This window comes from Mus pahari, unplaced genomic scaffold, assembly GCF_900095145.1.
Source record: "Mus pahari unplaced genomic scaffold, PAHARI_EIJ_v1.1 scaffold_11963_1, whole genome shotgun sequence".
Lineage (NCBI taxonomy): Eukaryota > Metazoa > Chordata > Mammalia > Rodentia > Muridae > Mus > Mus pahari.
In genome coordinates this window covers 5,523-16,019 of record NW_018392800.1, presented here as the reverse complement: position 1 = coordinate 16,019, position 10,497 = coordinate 5,523, and the positions used below count along the sequence as shown (strand labels likewise).

Below are 10,497 nucleotides of genomic sequence, written 5' to 3'. Positions count from 1 at the left end.
TAAGAGGCCGCTATATCAGGGTCCCTTCAGCAGAATCTCGCTGGTATGCACAATAGTGTATGGGTTTGGTGGCTGATGATGGGATGGATCCCCAGGTGGGGTAGTCTCTGGACAGAACTAGAAATCTTGTTCAATCAACTATGTTCTTAACAGCTTTATTCATAATAGCCCGATACTGGAAAATAACTATATGTCTGTGAACTGAAAAATGGAAAAAGAAAATGTGAAATATTTACAGAATAGAATATGAGAATTACACAGCTGATAAAATCATTAACATCATGAAATTTGCCTGCAAATCAATGGAACCAAAAAAGATCACCTTGTATAAGGTATGCTAGTCCCAGAAACACAAACATAATATCTACTCACATATGCACAGATACTAGCCTTAAAATAAAGGAGAACATTCCTACATTTCACAGACCAAGTGAAGCTATGTAAAGAAAAGGACTCATGAGTGGGTCACATGACTCTGAATGAAAAAAGAATCAACATATCTAAATGAGAAGAAGAGAAATCTGCATGGAGGGATGGAGATTGGAAGATGGAGTAAACTAGAAGTAGTTCTTTTTTCTTCTCTTTTTCATTATTATTATTATTATTATTATTATTATTATTATTATTATTTTCTTCATTTACATTTCAAATGTTATCCCCCTTCCTGGTCTCCCCTCTGAAAACCACTTATCTCCTCCCCTCTCCCTGCTCACTAACCCACCCATTCCTGCTTCCTGGCCCTGGCATTCCCCAATACTGGGGCATAGAGCCTTCACAGGACCAATTAATGACCCACTAGGCCATTATCTACTACATGTGCATCTGTAGCTATGAATCCCACCATGTGTATTCTTTGGTTGGTGGTTTAGTCCCTGTGACTAATAATTAACAAACTAAAATGAAGGGATAGAAATAAAAATTTCAATGAGAGAATCTATGAGCCAGGCTTAACAGACATGAGGGCACTGATTCAAGTTCCATATTTTTCTTTAACATGACACTTATAGTTTTCTATGTTTTTATTACCCTGGTGTGTGTTACTTACTCCAGGTAATAATGGAAAGACCAAGGCCACAGAACTTACTGCTTGTGGGTCAGCACTATTGAAGGGAATCTCATACCAGGCTGAGTCAACAAAAGAAGCTTCTGAGGACTCCCAGTCAGTGCCAACTCCTTTGTAGAACCATATAGCTTTGCCAGGTATAGCTATATGGTTCTACAAAAAATCTTTTTCTTTCTTTCTTCCTTCCTTCCTTCCTTCCTTTCTTTCTCTTTCTTTCTTTCTTTCTTTCTTTCTTTCTTTCTTTCTTTCTTTCTTTCTTTCTTTCTTTCTTTCTTTCTTTCTTCCTTCCTTCCTTCCTTCNCTTCCTTCCTTCCTTCCTTCCTTCCTTCCTTTCTTTCTTTCTTTCTTTCTTTCTTTCTTTCTTTCTTTCTTTCTTTCTTTCTTTCTTTCTTTCTTCTTTTTCTTTTTTTTCTCCTGTCTTAGACAAGACAAGATTTGTCTATGTAACCATATAGCTGAGGTAGCACAGTTCGAAGAGCAGTGGTTGCTCATGCAGAGCAAGTTGGATTTCAGAGTTCAAGGCCAGCCTGGTCTACAGAGTGAGTTCCAAGACAGCAAGGGCTACACAGAGAAACATTCTCTTGGGGAAAACAAACAAACAAACAAACAAACCAGAAAGAAAATAGTGAGCCTTTGTGGAAACAAAAACTTTACTGCATATGGAGGGTTAAAATACTTGGATTGGCCTTGCATGGTGGAAATACAAGCCTTTGATCCCAGGTCTCTGGAGCCAGAGGTAGGCAGATCTGTTTGAATTCCAGGACAGCCTGGTCTACAAAAGGGTTATCAGAATACCCAGCACTACAAAAGGAACCCTGTGGTGTGGGGAGCTGGCTGAGGGTGAGGGATAACAAACAAACAAGGAACAATAGCAAAAAAAGTCTCACAAAGTAGGTGGGATTTTTTTTTTTTTTAAATTTGGTTTGTAAGAAGGAACCAAACTAAAACCTTTTGAATAGAACTTCCATTAATTTTAAGTTCCCAAAGATCTCCCTGGGTACTGAAAAGGTCAGCTCAGGAACTTTGAGGAGGTCATGGAACACTTGCCCCTCTGGAAGGGAGAGGCTAATTAATATTCCTCAGACCACAGGGTGGGAACCCACCTGCTGGGTGGGGACACATTCTTCAGGACTTAATGTTGCCTATTTTGAGACAAGGGAAGTCCTTGCCATCTTATTCCCTAAAAAACAATCAATCCCTTTAAAAAGTCACATTGTGCCTAATGGCTGCTGCCCTGAAAACTACACAAAAGCTCACTGAACCAGCTGCTGGGGGCCACCACCTCTCCTTCAAGTCTGGGACAACTCCAGTGCACTGGAACAATAAATTCCTTTTGCTTTTTGCATCGACTCCTGCTCCACTTGGTTCTCTCAAGGTGTCCCAGGTAAGCTAAGGCTCAGCTCAACAGTCTTATACTACCATCTTGTTTGGTAGAAAAAAGACAGGTTAAGGAGCAGCTGACATCCTAATTGGCAAGTTGAGATGTGAATGCTAGGCAAGTGGTCCTACCACAGTTCAATAACCTACCTATGGGAACAGAGAGGATAAGTGTACCCCAAAGACATGTTCCTCAGGAAGTCTCCCTATCTCTAAATGCACCTCTGTTCTGTTTAAGACAGCTCTGTTTATTTTCTGCTTAATATAGTTCTCCAAGCAGTTCCCTCTTTCTTGTTATTCTTAAAAAAATTCTATGGATAGGTCATCTCTTGTAGATCATAAACCCACTCTTTCATTTCGTATATCAATGCAGATATTTACTCCAGGTTTCCTTTTGGTTTTCCTATGAATCAGCATCCTATGACCTGTGCCCTTTGATTCTTAGGAGACAGCAAGCACATTTTCTTTTTAAACATTGCAAAAAGATTTCAGAGATCTGTCTGCCTCTGTCAAGCACAGATGATAAGCTAGGTGGGTAGGACCCTGTCCTGGAATTACTATTTCTACCACAAGTGGGCCTACTTTTGCTCTGTTCCAGGACGACCCTGAACTCAGCAATCAGTCTACCTTTGTAAGCATGAAAAACTTAACCAAGTGGTATCTCCTGAAATGGCTCCCTGAATGGCTTTATCTCCTTCCTTAGAATCTCTCTGACAAGTTGGCTCACAGCAAAACTGCTTTTGTTCTTTAGATTCGTGAAGCCCCTCATATAATTCCTATTGCACCCTTATATTTTGCAGAGTTGAGAAATGTATCTTTGAACTAATGTTTTTAGAGTTCTTTTCTACAGCCAAAATGGCTGTCTTGAGGGCCCCAGAGTTTGCCATTTTGCTGAGACATTAGCTACAACTTATCCACCACTCCTGGACTCATGCTATCTCTGATAATCTTGGAGTCATTAGCCTTAGTTAACAAGGAGGACATTCCTTGAAATAGGAACATAAAAATATGTACAGTGTTATACAAACAAGCATTACTGACACTTGTGGAAGCCCATGCCTACTAGTCCTGTCCCAGAGGCAAGAACCATGCATGTCATGCTGGATGTGGCAAATCCTGGTGGGTGGGAATATGTAACTATATCTTAGCACAGATGCTTTTAGTTTCAGGCTTAACATTTTTCTGTGATAGTCTGGCTTGGAGTCACAGTTCAGCTCCCAAGTTTTGTGACCCTGATCAATCAGTAGTGGCCTGAGTACAATAGATTTTTGTCATTTACATATGGATGTCCCAAGAAGCAGTCAACTCCCAAGTCTGTGTTGCTATCCCCTACTGGTCAGGTTTTGCTGCCTAATTCAAGTATCTTGCTTTGCTTGGGTTGTTTTGGATTTTCAGCCCCTAATAGTTTGTTTGTCAAGACAGGATTTTTTTTCTGTGTAACTTTGGCTGTCCTGGAACTTGATCTTTTAGATCAGGCTGACCTCAAACTCAGAGATGCCCTGTGCCACCTGAGTTCTGGGGTTAAAGGTGTGTGCAGGATTTGTACAGATTTTAATTCCCTATTCTAATAAATATAAATTTCATTGTGTTTGCCAGAGGAGACACATATTTACTGTTTCTTACTACGGGGTCCTCTGTACCTACACAAACACTTAGTGCCCCTCCTGCTGACCTCAGCAAATGGTAATTTCCTGGCTAGTGATTTTAGGCTCCTTCTGGGCCCGCCCCCACTATCCTATAGGGCGAGCAGCCTGGGAGCTCTAGCTTCTCTGGCACTTCTATTGGGCACACCTATGACTTCAGAAAGATAACCAATGGTTATCAGTTGGGGTCTACTAGACTTAGCCAAAGCACAATCTGGAAACCACTTGAGTACAGCTGTGCTAGTGGATTACCAGAGCGTGGGTCACGGGAGTCCCGGGGTGGGTAGGACATTCTGGGTAGTTGGGGAGACTAGAGTCAAAGCATTACCTGCCTACCCTTTTCCAGGATCTAAGCAGCTAGCAGGACTTCAACTTGCCCTCACCTCTTTAGAGTTCATGGAAGAGAGTCATTGCACTGCTGTAGGGCTGGGCTTCACACACAAGAGATAGGAGAACCTAGACCAAACTCAAGGTGGTGGCATGTATGTGATAGATCCCGGCAAGCAGGAGGACGAGGCAGCAGGATGGGACAGTTAGAGGTCACTAGGGTCCGCAGCCAGGGGCGGTGTGTGTGTGTGTTTGTGTGTATTGGCAGTGAAGGCTTTAGCCTTCTCTCTTTACCCCATCATACCTCTCCCTCTCCCCTTTCTCCTCTCTCTCCCCTCTCTCCTCTTTCTCCACTCTTTCCCCTCTTTCCCCCCTCTCTCTATCTCCTCTCTCTCCTCTCTCCATCCCTCACTCTCCTTTTCCTGGGCTTGCTCTCCATCTCTCACTCTCCTGTGGTCCATCTTTTTCTCCTTCTCGCTTTCTCCTTTCCCTTCCATGTCCTATTGATGTCCCTTCCCATTCTCCTATACCCTCCCCCCTCCCACCTCCCCTAGTCTGTGATAGGGTGAGTCTCTTGTGAACTAAGTGGCCCTCAAAGTTGCTATGGAGTGGAGGGTGATTTTGAACTCCTGCCTCCCTCCTGTGTCTACCTCCCACAGACTAGGATTGCTATTGAGCATCACCATGGCCCTTTTTTTTCTCTCTCTTTTCTTAGCCACTGGCGAGATGGAACCCATCACCTCAACCAGGTTAGTGCTTTGCCAAGGTTTCTAGAAGTAAGAAAATGGGGCTCAGGTGATAAGTAAGCAGGGCAAGAGGAGCATCAGCTCATGGATCTAGAGTGCTATTTTCCCTATGGAAGACCACTGCTGAGGTTGTGAGCTCAGTGAATGAGGAAGGGGAGCAGTTGGGGACCCCTAAATCTTCCTAGTCTCTGAGATGAGGTCATCTCTTTCATCTATTCAGGAAGTGTTTCACCATCAATGGCTTTGGGCATCCTCTGGGCAGGGGGAAATTTAGATGTGGGTACCAGGCTCAGCTCAAGGAAAACCATTTCTTTGTGGCCCTGAAGGTCCTCTTCAAGAGATAAAGAAGGAGGGATGGAGCACCAATTACACAGGGAAGTGGACATCCAGGTACACCTACAGTAAGCATGGTCTATGTGGAACTCAGAGCTGGTTTACTCCAGTTCCTGCTTCCCTCTTGCTGCCCTGACCTCCGAACTCGGTCTTCTTCATGACTCCCAAATAAGCATTTGGTTTTCAACCTGAAGACTTTTCTCTGTAACTCATTCCGGTTAGAACAATTCTCTCCTGGTGTTGGACACACCAGTTTCAAGTGTACACAAATGTGCAGGTCAGAGGTCAGCCTCCAATGTTGCTCCTCAGGCGATGCACATCTTCTTTTTTAAAAAAGTTATTCCTTTGTCCTGAGCCCCAGAGAAGCAGAGACATGTGGATCACTGGGTGTGAGGACAGCTTGATGGTTTCCAGTGAGTTCCAGGTCAACTAGGATTACACAATGAAACTCTGCCCCAAAGTAATTGATTTTATCTTATCCCTACTTATTTGTTTGTTTATATTAGTTTTGGTTTTGGTTATTTGGAGACAGGGATTCTCTGTATAGTCCTACATGTCTTGGAATTTGCTCTGTAGATCTTGTAGGCTGCTCTTGAACTCCCAGATTTTCCTGCATCTGCCTTTGGAGTGCTGAGATTAAAGTCTTGCATTGCTCAGCAATTTTTTTTTCTTAATTTTAAGTTATGGGGTGTGGTGGCACATGGGCTACATGTAAGTCCCAGCACACATGTGGAGGACAACTTGCAGGAATTAGTTTCTCTCTTCCATATAGAGATTCTGGGAGTATTACTCAGGTTGGCACGCTTGGCAACACATTTCTCTGTTTGCTGTGCTATCTTGCCTGCCTTGACCTTACCTTCCTCTTTCAGAAAACTGTATATCCTTCTCTCGTACAACTACTTCTATGATGACATTCAGGTGAGCTCTATAAGGAGCTTCAGAGAAACCAAAGGTTGGACCAGCTGTGTACAACCACGGTGAGGGGAGTTTTGGGACCAAGGATTCATGTAATGATGAGTTACTGATTGTAGCTGCCTATATCCCCTTCCCAACTCTTAACTCTTTTGTGTAGTAGTGTGTGATGGGGGAGCATATAGGCCATAGTGTGCACATACAGAAATCATGAGACAACTTGGGGAGGAGTCTGTTTTCTCCTTTCACCTTTATGTGGCTTCCAGGGATGAACTCAGGTCACCAAGGACTTACAGCAAGCTCTCTTTCTCACTTAGACATCTTGCTAGCCTTTTGTTCTGAGTTGGAGGAAGCCCAGGCTTCGCTGAAATCTCCAGGATGATCTGAAATGTGTGAAATCCTTGATGATGCCTGGCTCAGGGTGCTGTATTTCCCTTCCTGAGACAGAGTCTTTTCTAAAAAGCTCAGAATTACTTGGATCTCCTGTATAGCCCAGGTTAACCTTGAAATTGCAGCCTCATAATTCCTAGGATGAATGGCCACCCAGCTTTGGACTGTTTGTTTCCATGAGGGTTTTTGTTTGTTTGTTTGTATGTTTTTGTTTTTTAGGTGTGCTTAGATGTAACTTGTTGGTCTAGTTCTTGTCTAGTGTGTTTATGGTCTGGGGTTGAGCCCAGTGTAGCCACAGAATATTATTATTGATAGAGTAGATTTTTTTTCATGACAGTGTCTTTCACTTCTTGTCTGACCTGGACCAATATATGTAGACAGACTGGCCTCAAATTCACAGAGATCCCCTTGCCTCTGCTTGCTGAGTGCTGGCTGCCACACCATGCCACACCTGAGTCTTTCATATCAAGCATCAGATTCTAACTGAGGCTGGAAAGACAGCTCATTGGGTAAGGATGCTTGCTGCCAAGGCTGAACTCCAGCATCCTGGGATCCACATGTTCGAAGGAGAGGTGAAACCCAGAAGGTTGTAGGTGGACCTATGCATGCAGTTATTCACGTATATAGGCACAGAAAAACAATAAATAAATAAATGCAATGAAAATAGTATGTAAAAAGTCCAACTCTATTAGATTCAAAATGAAACCATAACATATATTGGAAATCTAGCCAGGGGTAGTGTTTCTGGCCCATAATTCCAGCATTTTCAAGGCTGGGGCAGAAGGCTCAGGAGTTCAAGTTCAGCTTGGTCTATATATCAAGTTTCAGCCCATATGGTTACATAGTGAAACATTCTCTCATAAAAGGGGGGAAAAGATGCCTAGAAATTGTAGAGTACTTTAAGGAAAGCCCTAGCACTCACTATTCCAGTATCGTTAGTTGGCTTACCTGGACAATAAAATCTCTGACTCCTATAGCCTTCCCTCTGATCCTTTAGGGAAATGTTCTGATTGGCTCAGAACAGCTTCTGTGTCTGGCTCCTTGTTCTGCAAAGTCTATGGGGAGAACCTTGCTAGTTTGTAACCATGGTGCTATGTAAAGACAGGCAGATCTCATGAGTTTAAGGCTGACCTGGACCCGACAGTGAAGACCCTCTTTTAAAAAGAACAAAGAGGCAGGTGGTGGTGTCTGAGGCCTTTACTCCCTGCACTCATGGAGCTACAGAGAGAGTTCCAGCATAGTAAGAGGTACACAGAGAAACCCTGCCTCAAAACAAGAAAAACAAGGTTGATAGAAAATAAGGCACCACTCTAAAGATTGTCCTCTATGCCCTGCATTGCTGTGTGTACACACACACAGAGATAATAGAATTATACTCGAAAAAATGAGATTCTACCTCACAGGGAAGTCTTCCCCCAACCAGGTTGCTTTTGTTCTCACAGATAATAGAGGAATTGCCAGATTCCCTGACCTACTGTTGTAAGGACAGGGTTATTCACAAGGACATCAAGCCAGAAAATCTCCTGCTGGGCCTCAGGGGTGAGGTGAAGATCTCAGACTTTGGGTGGTCTGTGCATACCCTCTCTCTCAGGTAGGTTGGATGGGATGGGGATGGGACCCTCACACTAATGAGGCATTTCCCAAGTGAATTCATCTCACATAGAAGACCCAGATACAATTGGGCCTTGGGGTTAACAAGCACCTTTTCCAAGTACACACTTTTAGAATGCTCTTGCAGATTGAAAGAATTGGGTGGGGGGGGGTGATGAACTCAGTAGATAAGAGCAGTTCCTTTGTGAGCAGGAAAACCTGACGTTAGATGGAAAGAACCTGTAAAAATCTGGCCATGGCTATTGATTACTTTAACCCCTGCCTTGAGAAATAGAGACAGGCAGATCCTAAAGCTGGCCAGCCACTGGCAGAAATGACTGGGTTAGGTCCAATGAGAGACCTTGCCTTAAAGGAATACAGTGGGGAGCTTAATAAAGACACTGAATGTCCTTTTCTGTCTTTGTTAGTGTGTATCTATAGGCACACACACACACACACACACACACACACACACACACACACACACACGACACAAATAGGGCTTTGCTTTGCTTTCCTAGTCTTTTTCAGTGTTTGCCTTTGCCAGTAAGATTCCATGTAAAATTAGCAAGCATCCCAGAAAGGAACTTCTCCATCTCGATGAGTTATATTTCCTTTGTTCCTCTTGAGACACACACCATCAATATGTATGTCATAAATCTTCCTCACTCACTGACTGCAGACCACCAGGCTGGCTTCAGACTTGCAGCAATCCTGTGATGTTATGCTACAGGTGATATGCTACACCATGTTTTAAAGCATGAGATTAGTGGATCTTTCCTTATAGTATTTACTTTTTCTGAGATGGCTTAGATTTTTAAATTTTTATCTTTTATGTATGGATGTTTTGTCTGCATGTAGGACTTGTGCACTCTTTTTCATGCCTGTTCTCTTGGAAGCCAGAAGAGGGCAGCAGTTGGTTGTAATCAGCCCCTTGGATGCTTCAAAATCCATCCAGGGTCCTTTAGAAGAACAGCCAGTGTTCTTAACCACTGAGCCATCTCTCCAGCCCTGCCTTGTCTGACTGGTTTCGGGTTTATTCTAGCCTCAAACACACAATGCTCTTCCTGTTGCTACCTTCCAAAATGCCAGAATTAAGAGATGTGAGCTACTACTATATCCATCTGCTTTCCCTGAATGTTCAACAAAAAGAAAAACCTGTGTTTATTCTCATGTGTGCGTGCAGGCACACATGTGCCGTGTTGTGTCTTGGGGGGGGGGAGGGGGCATGTCAGAGAACACCTTCTAGACAGTCCCTCACCTTCCACTTTATTTGAGACAGGGTCTTTTGTTTGCTCTTTCAGAGTTGCCTAGCTGGTCTAAAGACTTTCTATGACTCTCCTTTGCCTTCAGTCTCACTATAGAAGTTCTAGGACTATAGACATATACTGGGTTTTATGTGGATTCTGGGGGATAGAACTCAGGTAATCATGAGTTCTCCTGCAAGTGCTTTACACCCAGACTCATCTACTATAGCCTCTCTGAATCTTAAACTATATTAAGAGTTGGTGTTTATGAACAGATCTCCCTGCCTCACACATGAACAGGAGGGGACTCTTCAGGATGTCCCTGTGTCTCCCATTTCCTTGGAAGCTGAACAGGGAAGACTTTCCTCTTCCTGAGCCTACACACAGCACTAAAGACGATGTGTGGGACTATGGACTACTTGCCCCCGGAAATGATAGAGCAGAAACCATACAATGAGATGGTTTATCTGTGGTGCATTGGAGTGCTCTGCTATGAGCTGCTGGTGCGGAAGCCACACTTTGAGAGCAGCACCTCCAGTGAGACACACAGATGCATCTGGCAGGTATAACAAACACAAACCCACAGACACGCACACAGGCATGCACACACAGGACATTCTCCAGGAAGCCAGACAGTGATGGTTCCTGGGTGGTCATTTGGGGACTGGAGTGTGTACAAAAGATTATCTGCTAATAGTCAAAAGGGTGTCATGAGGAGACTTATAGAACAGGGAGAAGATTACCCAAAGAGAATAACTAGATTCTNTTCTTCTTCCCCTGGCTCATTAGGTGGATTTTAAGTTTCCTTCATCAGTGCCTGCAGGGGCCCAGGACTTGATCTCCAAGCTTCTTAGGTACCATCCTTCAGA

The 10,497-nt window shown here is 43.6% G+C and overlaps 1 pseudogene; it reads left to right on the top strand.

Annotated features, from left to right (window-relative positions):
* Positions 1–4,254: 4,254 nt before the first annotated feature.
* The window catches only part of LOC110315180, an 8,428-nt pseudogene continuing 2,185 nt past the window's right edge, over positions 4,255–10,497 (top strand).